The following is a 15,492-nucleotide window of genomic DNA, read 5'->3' on the forward strand; positions in this document are numbered from 1 at the left end:
ATAGGCGCCCGCCACCATGCCTGGCTAATTTTTTGTATTTTTAGTAGACACGGGGTTTCACCGTGTTAGCCAGGATGGTCTCGATCTCCTGACCTTGTGAATCCGCCCGCATCGGCCTCCCAAAGTACTGGGATTACAGGCGTGAGCCACCCTGCCTGGCCAGACTTTTTTTCAGATGACTCTAAGACATAGTAACTTAATTGTATATTCCTAGTGGGATAAACAGAAAGCCTAAACTATTCTTGCTAATGATATTGTTAGTAATAATATTGGTATCATCAGTTGCATATTAGTACATATTTAGGATAAGGAAAGTAATTATGTTAATATTGTTAGGAACCCAGGTTTTCATTGTTAAGAGGAAAAAGATAAATATAAAATCAAATTTAGCTACGTAAAAAATTTATAATCCCAATTTTGAACTTGAAATAGAGATATGAAATTATTATATAACATATAATATTAACAAATATAATGTTATTAACAAATATAATACATTAACAAATATAATTATTATATAACATATATAATAAATATAAACAAACAAACCCAGGCACTTTAGGTGACTAATTTTAAACTGGAAATAGAAATACGAAATTATTATATAACATATAATATTAACAAATATAATATATTAACAAATATTATTATATAACATATATAATAAATAAACATAAACAAACAAACCCAGGCATCTTAGGTAAATGGCTGATTCTGGCTCAGGGACAGGAAATGTACAAACTGAGCCTGGGGCATTTTGTCGTAGCCTATAGCATGGGCAATATCAAAGACCCCTGGGGTTGTAATGAAAGATTACAAAATTAAAACTGAGGGCTGGGCGTGGTAGCTCACACCTGTAATCCCAGCATTTTGGGAGGCTGACGCAGGAGGATTACTTGAGACCAAGAGTTTGAGACAAGTCTGGCCAACACAGCAAAACCCCGTCTCTACTAGAAATGGAAAATTAGCCAGGCGTGGTGGCATGCACCTGTAGTCCCAGCTACTCAGGAGGCTGAGGCATGAGAATTGCTTGAACCCAGGAGGCGGAGGTTGCAGTGAGCCAAGATTGGGCCACTGCACTCCACTCTGGGTGACAGAGTGAGACTCCATCTCAAAAAACAAAAACAAATTAAAATTGAAAAGGCTCCCACTGGCCAAAGATGGGACAATTTGAACATCAGAAAAACTAATGACTGCCAAGAATTGAAACACATTGAAGATGTTAAAGTCCATTTGTTCACAGTAATACCATAATGAAGACCTAATTGATCACCTTTGGAGAATGGTAAGAAATAAACTCATTCTGAAAACTAGCAAAAATAGTAAATATCTTGACTTTTTTGTACAAATTGTCTGTACATCAGGGTAACAAAACAGTTGCTGAGGGAAAATTATTTGTGAATAATAAAGCTAACATATGCAGAGAAAAGGATGGAATTAAGTCATGACTGTTTTGCACCTTCTAAAAAAATAATGGATCCAGGCAACAATCATCACTGGCTTGTAAACTATGAGGTGAAAGGCTGATGGTGAACTTTGCTATGAGAGGGATATGACTGATAACACCTGAACCCACTGAAAAATCTTAACACCATGGAAACAGAGACAGGCAGATTGCATTGGGTCCTAATGAGATGCAACAGGAAGACGTATACAACATCACCTGTGAAGTATTCGCATAAAGAGAAATGGAACCTGAATCGAATCAGGAATCTAGCTCTAGCTACCAGCTTACACAGGAAATCAAGAAACATGTTAAACAACACCACGTGGATGCAATAAGAAAAATGCAGAATGCTGGAAGCTGTATAAGAAAAATGACCCAGTTTCTTCATTAAATAAATGGCAAGGGAAAGAAGAGGAAAGGGGAACCTATAGACTAAAATAAAAGAGACACATCAAACCAAAAATGGACCTTGTTTGGATGTTCATTCAAACAAATCAACTATAAAAAATTTAAAAATAAAACAAGTGTGTGGCTGGGTGCAGTGGCTCACCTCTGTAATCCCAGTACTTTGGGAAGCCAAGGTGGGTGGATCACCTGAGGTCAGGAGTTCAAGACCAGCCTGACCAACATGGTAAAACCCCATCTCTACTAAAAATACAAAATTAGCCAGGCGTGATGGTCCATGCCTGTAATCTCAGCTACTCGGGAGGCTGAGGCACAAGAGTCGCTGGAACCCAGGAGACGGAGGTTGCGGTAAGCAGCGATCAAGCCATTGCACCCCAGCCTGGGCGACAAGAGCAAAACTCCATCTCAAAAAAAAAAAAAAAAAAAGAATAAAAAAAGAAAAACAGCAATGTGAGAGAGATATAGATACAGAAAATATCAGGGAAATTTTAGCAAGTTTGGAAATTTGAAGATATTAAGAAATTACTGATGGCCTCATTAGGTGTGACAATGGTATTATGGCTACGGTATAAGAAAGAATCCTTGTATTTTTGAGGTACATACTAAAATATTTACTAATGAAATGATGATGTCTGGGATTTATTTTAAAATAAATAATAGGGTGAGGGCAGCATGTATAGGAATTACATGGGTGTATAGATGAAAAGAGAATGGTGATCTATTGAAAATTATTGGAAGAAGATTATTATCTTCTACTTTTGAGTATGTGTAGTATTTTCCAAAATAAATAATTCAAAAAAATGAGGTTCTGAGATTCTGGGGTTTTTTTGAGATGGAGTTTTGCTCTTTTGCCCAGGCTGGGGTGCAGTGGCGGGATCTCATCTCACTGCAACCTCTGCCCCCCGGGTTCAAGCAATTCTCCTGCCTCAGCCTCCCGAGTAGCTGGGATTACAGGTGCCCGCCACCATGCCCGAATAATTTTTGTATTTTTAGTAGAGACGTACATTTCTCCATGTTGGCCAGGCTGGTCTTGAATTCCTGACCTTAGGTGATCCACCTGCCTTGGCCTCCCAAAGTGCTAGGATTACAGGCATGAGCCACTGTGCCTGGCGGTTGTGAGATGCTTATGTAACTTTTCCAATGTCTGATCACTAGTTAAGTAGTAGAATCAGAACTCACAAAGGGTTAATATCCAAAATATGTAAGAAACTCTTTGGGCGGGCACAATGGCTCATGTCTGTAATCCCAGCGTTTTGTGAGGCTGAGGCGGGCAGATCACAAGATCAGGAGTTCGAGACCAGTCTGGCCAACATGGTGAAACGCTGTCTCTATTAAAAATACAAAAATTAGCCAGGTGTGGTGGTGTATGCCTGTAATCCCAGCTACTCGGGAGGCTGAAGCAGGAGAAATCACTTGAAACTGGGAAGCAGAGGTTGCAGTGAGCCGAAATCATGCCACTGTACTCCAGCCTGGGTGACAGAATGGGACTCTGTCTCGGCAGGGGGGCAGGTGGCAAAGAAGATCCTGGCCAGGTGCAGTGGCTCACGTCTATAATCCCAGCACTTTGGGAGGCCGAGGCAGGCAGATCACCCGTGGTCAGGAGTTCGAGAACAGCCTGGCCAACATGGTGAAACCCCATCTCTACTAAAAATACAAAAACTAGCAGGGCACGATGGTGGGTGCCTGTAATCCCTGCTACTCGGGAGGCTGAGGCGGGAGAATCACTTGAACCTGGGAGGCGGAGCTTGCAGTGAGCTGAGATTGTGCCACTGCACTACAGCCTGGGCAACAAAGCAAGACTCCATCTCAAAAAAAAAAAAAAAAGGAAAAAGGAACTCCTGCAACTTGAGCAAAACTCAAAAAACTCAAATGATGGGCGAAGGACCTGAGCAGACAGTTTTCAAGTGAAGACATACAAATTGCCGATAGACAGCCAGTACAAATGGCCAATGAAAAGGTGCAGGACATCACTAATCCTCAGAAAAATGCAAATCAAAACCACAGTGAGACATTACCTCATACTTGTTAGGATGGCGATTATCAAAAGGTCAAGAGAGAGATAGTTGTGGGAATGTGGAGAAAAAGGAACCCTTGTACACTGTTGGTGAGAATGTAAATTGGTGCAGCCACTATGGAAAAGAGTATTGAACTATCCTCAAAAAATTAAAATAGAACCACCAATATGATCCAACAGCCCTACTTCTGCATATATCCAAATGGAATTGAAATCAGTTATCTCAGAGAGATATCTGCACTCCCATGTTCACTACAGCGTTATTCACGATAGCCAAAACATAAAACAACCCAAATGTCCATTAACGGATGTGTGGAAAAGGAAATTGGGTACATGCATACAAGGACAAGGGAATTTTTCTTTTTCTTTCTTTTTTTCTTTTTTTGAGACAGAGTTTCATTCTTGTTGCCCAGGCTAGAGTGCAATGGCAGGATCTCAGCTCACTGCAACCTCCACCTCCTGGGTTCAAGCGATTCTCCTGCCTCAGCCTCCCAACTAGCTGGGATTACAGGCATGTGCCACCACACCCAGCTAATTTTGTATTTTTAGTAGAGACAGGGTTTCACCATGTTGGTCAGGCTAGTCTCCAACTCCCGACCTCAGGTGATCCACCTGCCTCAGCCTCCCAAAGTGCCGGGATTACAGGTGTGAGTCACTGCGCCCGGCCACAATGGAATATTATTTATCTTTAAAAAAGAGGGAAATCCTGCCATCTGCAACAAGGTGGATGAAACTGAAGGACACGATGCTAAATTAAACAAGCCAGGCACAGAAGAATGAATACTATGTTATATCATTTACATGACGAATCTAAAATAGTCAAAGTCATAGAAGCAGAGAGTGGAATAGTGGATGCCATTCTGAGCAGCTGAGGGGAAGGGGAAACAGGGAAGTATTAGTCAAAGGCACAAAATTTTGGCTATACAAGATGAATGAATCCTAAAGTTCTTCCTACAGCATTGAGCCTATAGTTAACAATATGGTATCATGCGCTTAAAATTTTGCCAGAAAGGTAGATCTTCTGATAAGTGTTCTTATCACAAAAATAATAATAGCTGGGTGTGGTGGCTCATGCCTGTAATCCCAGGAATTTGAGACCAGCCTGGCCAACATGGTGAAACCCCATATCTACTAAAAATACAAAAATTAGCCAGGCGTGGTGGCAGGTGCACTGGTGGGCACCTGTAATCCCAGCTACTCAGGAGCCTGAGGCAGGAGAATCACTTAAACCCAGGAGGCAGAAGTTGCAGTGAGCTGAGATTGCACCACTGCCCTCCAGCCTGGGCAACAGAGCAAGACTGTCTCAAAAAAAATAAAATAAAATAAATAATAAATAAGAAGGCTAGAGGAAACGTTTGGAGGTAGTTTTATGGCATAGATTGTGGTGATGGTTTCACAGGGATACTTATCTCCAAACTCTTCAAGTTGTATACATTAAATATGTACCAGTTTTTATGTCATTCATGTCTCAATAAAGTGGTTAAAACAAAAACAGAAACAAAAAATCTCAAGCCAAGCTGTCCTTTTGCCAGAACATAAAAATAGCCAGAGAGGGCCGGGTGCCACAGCTCACGCCTGTAATCCCAGCACTTTGGGAGGCCAAGGTGGGTGGATGGCTTGAGGTCAGGAGTTCGAGACCAGCCTGGCCAACCTGGTGAAAACCCATCTCTACTAAAAATACAAAAATTAGCTGGGCGTGGTGGTGGGCACCTGTAATCCCAGCTACTCGGGAGGCTGAGGCAGGAGAATTGCTTGAACCTGGGGGGCAGAGGTTGCAGTCAGCCGAGATCGTGCCACTTCACTCCAGCCTGGGCGAAAGAGTGAGACTCCGCCTCAAAAAAAAAAAAAAAAAAAAAAAAGAAGCCAGAGAACAGCTGTGTAGTAGCACATCAAGGTCATTAATGTTTGCCAAGTGCTGGCTCTGTAGTTCCTGTGGAGGCTTCAGAGGAGGATCTGACATGTTCCTGGCCTAAGGAGTTTTTTGTTTTTTGGGTTTTTTTTTTTTTTTTTGAGACAGATTTTCAGTCTTTTTGCCCAGGCTGCAGTGCAATGGCGTGGTCCTGGCTCACCGCAACCTCCGCCTCCCAGGTTCAAGCAATTCTCCTGCCTCAGCCTCCTGAGTAGCTGGGATTACAGGCATGCACCGCCAAGCCCGGCTAATTTTGTATTTTTAGTAGAGACGGGGTTTCTCTGTGTTGGTCAGGTTGGTTTTGAACTCTCCACCCCAGGTCATCTGCCTGCCTTGGCCTCCCAAAGTGCTGGGATTACAGGCATGAGCCACCGCACCTGGCCTAGTTTTTAATCTAGCTGGGGACGCAAAAGATAAACATAACAAACAATTCTACTGCAGTGTATATATTCTTTGTTTTCTTAAACACTGTCACAGAGACATAAATATTCCCAGATGGGAAAAAGATCAATAATGCTCAGAGACAATCCATGAAATTCTCCCTCTCAAGAGCGAACACAGAAAGTATGAAAAGTTGTTATTTACACATAGTGGGAAAAGCAAAATAATTGGTCTCTCAGTCCATCTGGGAGCCTGAAAGTTATGAGGACAGACAATTCTAAAACTACTGCTCCCTTTTCAGACATTGTTGGAACACCATTTGAAGGGTGTTCTTTATTTGGAAGCTTTTTTTTTCCTTTTTTCCTCTTTTTTTTTTTTTTTTTGAGGCGGAGTTTCACTAGTGTTGCCTAGGCTGGAGTGCAATGGCGTGATCTCGGCTTACCACAACCTCCGCCTCCTGAGTTCAAGTGATTCTCCTGCCTCAGCCTCCCGAGTAGCTGGGATTACAGGTGCACACCACCATGCCCAGCAAATTTTTTTATTTTTAGTGGAGATGGGGTTTTGCCATGTTGACCAGGCTGGTCTCAAACTCCTGACCTCAGGTGATCCGGCCAACCTCAGCCTCCCAAAGTGCTGAGATTAGAGGCATGAGCCACAGCACTTGCCCTAAATTTTTTTATTTTAATTTAATTTTTATTTTTTGATACAGGGTCTTACTCTCTTGCCCAGGCTGGAGTGCTACCACACCTGGGCAAAAAACAAAAAAATTGGACTTAATAAAAATTTAAAACTTTTGTGCATCTAAAGACACTATCAAGAAGGTGAAAAAAAAAAAAAAACCAGAATGGGAGAGAGTATTTGCAAACCATATACCTGATAAGAGTGTAGTATCCAGAATATATAAAGAACACTCACAACTCAATAATAAAAAGACAATCTGATTTTTTTTTTTTTTTTTAAATAGAGTCTTGCTCTGTCACCAGGCTGGAGTGCAGTGGCATGATCTCAGCTCACTGCAAACTTCCCCTCCCGGATTCAAGTGATTCTCCTGCCTTAGCCTTCTGAGTAGCTGGGATTACAGGTGTGCACCACCACACACAGCTAATTTTTGTATTTTTTAGTAGAGACAAGGTTTCACCATGTTGGCCAGGATGGTCTCAATCTCTTGACCTCATGATCCACCCGCCTTGGTCCCCCACAGTGCTGGGATTACAGGCGTGAGCCACCATGCCTAGTGACAACCTAATTTTTCAAATGGGCAAATGATTTCAATAGACATGTCTACAAAGAAGATATGCAAATGGCCAATGAGCACATGAAAAGAGACTCAACATCATTGGTCATTCGGGAAATGCAAATCAAAACCACAAGATATCACTTCCTACTCAGTAGGATGCCGAAAAATTTTGGGGTTTTTTTTTTGAGACAGAGTTTCACTCTTGTTGCCCAAGCTGGAGTGCAGTGGCATGTTCCTGGCTGACTGCAACCTTTGCCTCCTGGGTTCAAGTGATTCTCCTGCCTCAGCCTCCCAAGTAGCTAGGATTACAGGCATGCACCACCACACTCGGCTAATTTTATACTTTTAATAGAGACAGGGGTTTCACCATGTTGGTCAGGCTGGTCTTGAACTCCTGACCTCCAGTGGTCCACCTGCCTTGGCCTCTCAAAGTGCTGGGATTACTGGTGTGAGCCACAGCGCCCAGCCAGATCCCTAAAATTAAAAAGGTAGGCAGTATGTTTCTCATACTTTATAATTATTTTTTTAAAAAGGCAGTAGCAAGTGTTAGTGAAGATGTGGGGGCATCAGAACCATTGTGTGTTGCTGGTGGGAATTTAGAATCATGTAGCCCCTGTAGAAAACAGTTTGTCAGTTCCTCAAGGGGTAAACATAGAGTTACCGTATGTGCTGTTCCACTCCTAGGTATAACCTCAGGAGAATTGAGAACATAATCTTATGAGTTGAATTGTGTGCCCATCAAAATTTATATGTGGAAGACCTAACCTCTAGTACCTCAGAATGTGACTTGATTTGGAATTAGGATCATTGCAGATGTAATTCGTTAAGATAAAGTCAGCTCTTCCTCTTTCCCTAAGCGGCCTGAGGTGATCTGTGAAATGGTTTGCTATTCACTTGACCCAGAGAACTCCACAAAATCATGCAAATCAAGACGTTCAAATCTTTGTGTTCACTTTAAGAACACTCATGACACTTCCCAGGTCATCAAGGGTATGCATATATGAAAAACCACGAAGTATCTGAAAGATGTCACTTTACAGAAATAGTGCGTACCATTCCGATGTTACAATGGTGGAGTGGGCAGGTGTGCCCAGGCCAAGCAGTGGGGCTGGACACAAGGTTGGTGGCCCAAAAAGAGTGCTGAATTTTTGCTGCACATGCTTAAAAATGCAGAGAGCAATGCAGAACTTAAGGGTTTAGATGCAGATTCTCTGGTCATTGAGCATATCCAAGTGAACAAAGCACCTAAGATGCGCCGCCGGATCGACAGAGCTTATGGTTGGATTAACCCATGCATGTGCTCTCCCTGCCACATTGAGATGATCCTTACTGAAAAGGAACAGATTGTTCCTAAACCAGAAGATGAGGTTGCCCTGAAGAAAAAGATATCCCAGAAGAAACTGAAGAAACAAAAACTTATGACACGAGAGTAAATTCAGCATTAAAATAAATGAAATTAAAAGTAAAAAAAAAAGGGCCAGATGTGGTGGCTGTGCCTGTAATCCCAACACTTTGGGAGGCCGAGGTGGGTGGATCACAAGGTCAGCAGTTTGAGACCAGCCTGACCAACATGGTGAAACCCCGTCTCTACTAAAAATACAAAAATTAGCCAGGCATGGTGGCGTGCACCTGTAATCCCAGCTACTCAAGAGGCTGAGGAAGGAGAATCTCTTGAACCTGGGAGGTGGAGGTTGCAGTGAGCTGAGATCATGCCACTGCATTCCAGCCTGGGCAACACAGTGAGACTCCGTCTCAAAAAAAAAAAAAAAAAAAAGATGAAATTATACTGGAGTGGAGTGGGAGTCTTACCCATTGTAAATGATGTCCTCATAAAATGGGAGAATTTGGACACAGAGACAGCACACAGGGAGAATGGCCTGGCAACACGAAGGCAGATATGGGGGTGATGCATCTATAAGCCAAGGAACCCCAAGGGGTGCCAGCAACCACCAGCAGCTAGGGGAGAGGCATGAATCAGATTTTCCCTCCCAGCCTCAGAAAGAACCCACCCTGCCAAAACCTTGGTCTCAGACTTCTAGCCTCTCGAATCATGAAATGATCAATTTCTCTTGTTTAAGCTGCTCCGTGTATGGTACTTTGTTATGGCAGCCCTAGGGAACTAATACACGTGTCCACGCAAACACTCATACATGAATGGTCAGAGAAGCATCATTTGAGATAGAGTTTCACTCTTGTCACCCAGGCTGGAGTGCAATGGCGTGATCTCAGCTCACTGTAACTTCCAGATGCAAGATGGATCACTTGCATCTGGGAGCCAAAAGTAGGAATGGTTCAAATGCCCATCATCTGATGAACGGATAAATGAGATGTGGTCTATCCATACAATGGAATATCATTCAGCAATAAGAAGGAATGGAGTTCTGATACTTGCTGCATGATGAATGAATCTCAAAAACATGCTAAGCAAAAGAAGTCATATAAGACTATATATTGTATGATTCCATTTATATGAAATATCCATTTATGTGAAAATTCACAGAGACAGAAATAGATGAGTGGTTGCCGGGGGAGGAGGAGAGTAGGAAGTGACTGATAATAGGTGTGAGGTTTCTTTGGCAGGTGATGAAACATTCTGGAATTCTACCATGGTGATGGTTGCACAACCTTGTGAACATACTCAAGATCACTGAATTGTACTCTTTTCTTTCTTTCTTTCTTTTTTTTTTTTTTTTAATGGGACAAAGTCTCACTCTGTTGCCCAGGCTGGAGTGCAGTGGTGCAATCTCAGCTCACTTCAGCCTCTGCCTCCCAAGTTCAAATGATTCTCCTGCCTCAGCCTCCCAAGTAGCTGGGACTACAGGTGTCCATCACCATGCCCGACTAATTTTTTTGTATTTTTACTAGAGACTGAGTTTCACCATTTTGGTCAGGCTAGTCTCAAACTCCTAACCTCAAAAGATCCACCCGCCTTGGCCTCCCAAAATGCTGGGCTTATAGGCATGAGCCACCGCACCCAGCCTGAATTGTACTCTTTAAAATGGTGACTTTTATGTAGGTGGATTATGTCAATTATATGTTTATTCCTTTTTTAAAAACAGAAAAATAAAATAGTAATGCAAATCACAGCGGCAGACTTTAAAACCAAAAGGAATCTGGCTTTTATAGTATCTAGGAATAAAACGATTCATTTTGATGGAAAAATAGTATTTTAAAATCCTAGTGAGTTCATTCTAAGTTCAGTTACAACTAAAATGCTTAACAATGAGTTCAGTCTTCAGTCAACATTAAATCTCTTCTATCAGTCATGTTTTATGATGTCTCATACCCATATAAACATATTTTACAATTTTAACAATCTTAAAGGTTTACATTTTAGAGGGGCAATAAAACAATTTCCATCAAGTCTCCTTGTTTTCTACATTGAACAGCAAGAAATCTGGAAATCTTCCACTTACTACTGAGCAGAACAAGTTTTGCTGTTGTTGTTGTAGTTGTTGTTTTTGAGACCAAGTCTCGCTCTTGTCACCCAGGCTGGAGTGCGATGGCGTGATCTCGGCTCACTGCAACCTCTGCCTCCCAGGTTCAAGCGATTCTCGTGCCTCAGCCTCCCAAGAAGCTGGGATTACAGGCGTGCACCACCACACCCAGCTAATTTTTGTATTTTTAGTAGAGACAGGGTTTCGCCACGTTGGCCAGGCTGATCTCGAACTCCTGACCTCAGGTGATCCACCCACCTCGGCCTCCCAAAGTGCTGGGATTACAGGCATGAGCCACCGTGCCCAGCCCAAGTTTTTATTTATTTTAATTTTATTTTATTTATTTTTGAGACAGAGTCTCGCTCTGTCTCTGCCTCCCAGGTTCCAGGGATTCTCCTGCCTCAGACTCCTGAGTAACTGAGATTACAAGCATGCACCGCCACACCCGGCTACTTTTTGTATTTTTAGTAGAGACAAGGTTTCACCATATTGGCTAGGCTGGTCTCAAACTCCTAACCTCAAGTGAATCAGCACTTCGGGAGGCCGAGGCGGGTGGATCACTTGCATCTGGGAGGAGGAGGTTACAGTGAGCTGAGATCATGCCATTGCACTCCAGCCTGGGTGACAAGAGTGAAACTCCATCTCAAAAAAGAAAAAATAGCCTTATGAGTTTCACATCAAGTTTTGCTACAAAATGGAATTGAATATATCCATCATTCTTTCAAAAAGCATGTGTGTATGCATGTGTGCTGAGAAGACTACAAGCAGTATCACGTTGTTTAAATAGTGAGAAAGGAGTAGTGATGGGAGGTGAAGCTGCAGAGGTGGGCAAGGCCAGAAGCACCCCACCTGCTGAGCATGAATTCCATTCTATAGCCACTGCTCCCCAACATTGGGCCAAACACATATAAACCCTCCATGCAAAAAATATGTGACACAAGTACATATTACAGTTTCAGATTGCCATTTCTTATAACAAAAGTCAACATAATAGCATTGTTGACTTCATAGTCATTATATATTTCTGATTAAAAAATAATAATATTTTGTTTCCATGATATGAAGAAAATTAAAATGTGGCATAGTTTTAGGCAACTGATGATATAAAAGAAAATAAAATTCCTTTTGGTCTTGACATTAGACCGCTAGAGAAATAAATAGAATCTTCATATGCAACCCTTGGTCCTAGAGTGAGCAAGATTTACATGGCCATAAAAAAAGGGGCTGTTTATTCATTTTCAGGTTCACAGTTAACCTCCAGAGTTTTGAATAAAACATATAAGACTGATTGTGGTTTCAGGACGGAACAAAATGTCAGTATATTTGACAAGGGGACAGCCAATTACATATAACAAAGGTGAGAGTTGGAAGTCGGTGAGGAAAGGTGGAGGGATTGGTAGGCATCCTACCCAAAGAATCAACATGCTAACTAAAGTTCACATAATAAGGACAAGAGCTATAAGTGTACCATGTATAATTACAAAAATAGCTAAGAGAATAACTAAAGATACCTGTAACATATTGGGAGAATAGCACAAAGGAAGGAAAATTATGACCTAAATTATTTTTCTTGTGAGTAATGGATTGATACTGTCATAAACCAAGAAATAAAGTATAATTATATTGTTTTAATCATAAAAGTAATCACTCAGAAAACTAAAAACACGCAATAAAAGAAATTTCTTGCCAGGTGTGGTGGTCCACGCCTGTCATCTCAGCACCTTGGGAGGCCAAGACGGAAGGATTGTTTGATTGCTTGAGGCCAGGAGGTCAAGACCAGCCTGGGCAATATAGAGAGACCTCTTCTGTACTAAAATTTTTTTTAAAATTAGCTGGGCATGGTCCCAGCTACTTAGAGGGCTGAGGCAGGAAGATCACTTGAGCCTAGGAGTTCCAATCCAGCCTGGATGATAGAACCCAGAAGAAAGAAAGAAAAGAGAGAAAGAAGGGAAGGAAAGAAAGAAAAAGAAAGAAGAAAAGAAAGAAAAAGAAAGAAAGAAAAAAGGAAAGAAAGAAAAAAGAAGAAAGAAGGGAGGGAGGGAAAAAGAAAGAGAGAGGGAGGGAGGGAGCGAGGAAGGAAAGAAGGAAGGAAGGGAGGGAGGGAGGGAAGGAATTTCTTTGGGGATGTGGGAAGTTGAAGCAGGAGATCGCTTATTTCTGTTATAAACTCATTTTACTATTGGATTTGTTGCCATGTGCCCAACAAAAAAATTTATAAATTTAAAGAAAGCTAAACAAAAAAACAATATGAAATTTACATGTTTAATAGAATCTCTTACAGCTCAGGAAGGAAAAGATGGAGGCATCAGGGACATGAAGAATACATACAGTGGCTGGCAAATCTATGAAACTGTGTTCACCCGCACCGTACCTTCACATTAAAGGGAGTTATAATTCTTCTCTGTCAGATTTGCAAGAATTTAAAAGAATGATTATACCAAGTACAAGGGAAATAGGCACTCAAACTATTGGCAAACATGTAAATTGGTACAACCTTTCTCAAAGGCAATGAGGCATTGGATGACAGAATTCTTGACTGAGCAATTTCACTCTGAGGACTCATCCTCATGAGATAGTCAAACAGGTATACAACGATATAGGTGGGCATAAGGAAGGTCACCACACTGTTGGTTTTTTTTTGTTTTTGAGACGGAGTCTCGCTCTGTCGCCCAGGCTGGCGTTCAATGGTGTGATCTCGGCTCACTGCAACCTCTGCCTCCTGGGTTCAAGTGATTCTCCTGCCTCAGCCTCCCCAGTAGCTGGGATTACAGGTGCCTGCCACCACGCCCACCTAACTTTTTATATTTTTAGTAGAGATGGGGTTTCACCATGTTGGCCAGGCTGGTCTCAAACTCCTGACCTCAGGTGATCCACCTGCCTCTGCCTCCCAAAGTGCTGGGATTACAGGCATGAGCCACCATGCTGGCCCACACTGTTGTTTTAACAACAACAACAAAAGAATTAGGTACAAACTAAATGCTCACCAGTAGAGAAGTGGCTAAACAAATGATAATATATTCCCATAATAGAATGCCATATAGAAGCTCTTAAGTAAGGCTATTGAGTGTTGAACCGTGTTTTCCAATATTTATCTATATAATGATCCCAATTTATAAAATTATTATTATTTTGTTTGTTTGTTTTGAGACAGAGTTTCGTTCTTGTTGCCCAGGATGGAGTGTAATGATCTTGGCTCACTGCAACCTCCACCTCCTGGGTTCAAGTGATTCTCCTGCCTCAGCCTCCTGAGTAGCTGGGATTACAGGCGCTTGCCACCACACCCAGCTAATTTTTGTATGTTTAGTAGAGACAGGGTTTCACCATGTTGACCAGGCTGGTCTCGAACTCCTGATCTCTGGTGATCCACCCACCTCAGCTTCCTAAAGTGCTGGGATTACAGGCATGAGCCACCACGTCTGGCCAATTTATAAAATTATTTAATTACATAGTTTTATAGATGGAATGATTTCAGCAAAGATGTTATCCAAAACTGTGTTTAGTCTTTCAACAAATATTTCTTGAGCACTACTAGGTATCAGACAATAAAATACAATGAAAAGAGTTCCTGTTTCCAAAGAACTTGCAGCCTACTGTGGAAGAAAGACAAGCATTCCGCCAGGCACAATGGCTCACACTTGTATTCCCAGCACTTTGGAAAGCCGAGGTGGGTGGATGGCTTGAGCCTAGGGGTTCAAGACTAGCCTGGGCAACATGGCAAAACCCCATCTCTACCTCAAATACAGAAATTCAGTGGGTGTGGTGGAGCCCACCTGTAGTCCTCGCTACCTGGGAGGCTGAGGTGGGAGGATCACCTGAGCCTGGGAGGTTGAAGCTGCAGTTAGCCATGATCATGCACTGCACTACAGCATGGACAACACAGTGAGACTCTGTCTCAAAAAGAAAAAAGGCAAATATTCAGGTATGACAAATATGGCGATAAGGTTAGTGAAGGATGCTCTGGCAACATAAGAGAGGGCCCCTTCTCTTGTGAGTCTTGAGACCTGGGGGGGCTTCTGTAGGGAAGTCTAAATTGAGACTTCAAAAGAAGTAGTAGTTGACCAAGAGAAAAAGGGTGACGTTAGAATTACTTACAGGGTTTAGATTTTAGGTTTCTTGGTTCTCTTTTTTACTTTATATTTTTATGCATTGTTTGAATTTTTATTTATTATTTATTTGTTTTTATTTATTTTGGGGCGGAGTCTCACTCTGCCTCACCCAGGCTGGAGTGCAGTGGCGTGATCTCGGCTCACTGAGCCTCCGCCTCCTGGGTTCAAGCGATTTTCCTGTCTCAGCCTCCCGAGTAGCTGCGACTACAGGTGTGTGCTACCACGCCTGGGCAATTTTGTATTTTTAGTAGAGACAGGGTTTCACCATGTTGGCTAGGCTTGTCTTGAACCCCTGACCTCAGGTGATCTGCCCACCTTGGCCTCCCAAAGTGCTAGGATTACATGCGTGGGCCACCGCACCCAGCCTAGTTTGAATTTTTAGAAAGACTGTTTTCCTTCACCAAGAATTCTTTTTTGAAAAAATGAACCACTGAGGACATGTTGACATGTTACTCACATGTTGTTGACATGTTGCCCACAGTGCTCCCTATGCCAGGCAGGTCTGTTTTTTTTTTTTTTTTTTTTTTTTTTTTTGAGACAGGGTCTTGTCTGTTGC

The 15,492-nt window shown here is 42.1% G+C and overlaps 1 pseudogene; it reads left to right on the forward strand.

The window, feature by feature from the left end:
• The first annotated feature begins 8,271 nt into the window (after window positions 1-8,271).
• Window positions 8,272-8,867, forward strand: LOC100983175 (large ribosomal subunit protein uL22-like; annotated as a pseudogene).
• Window positions 8,868-15,492: the final 6,625 nt, after the last annotated feature.

Source organism: Pan paniscus, chromosome 6, assembly GCF_029289425.2.
Source record: "Pan paniscus chromosome 6, NHGRI_mPanPan1-v2.0_pri, whole genome shotgun sequence".
NCBI lineage: Eukaryota > Metazoa > Chordata > Mammalia > Primates > Hominidae > Pan > Pan paniscus.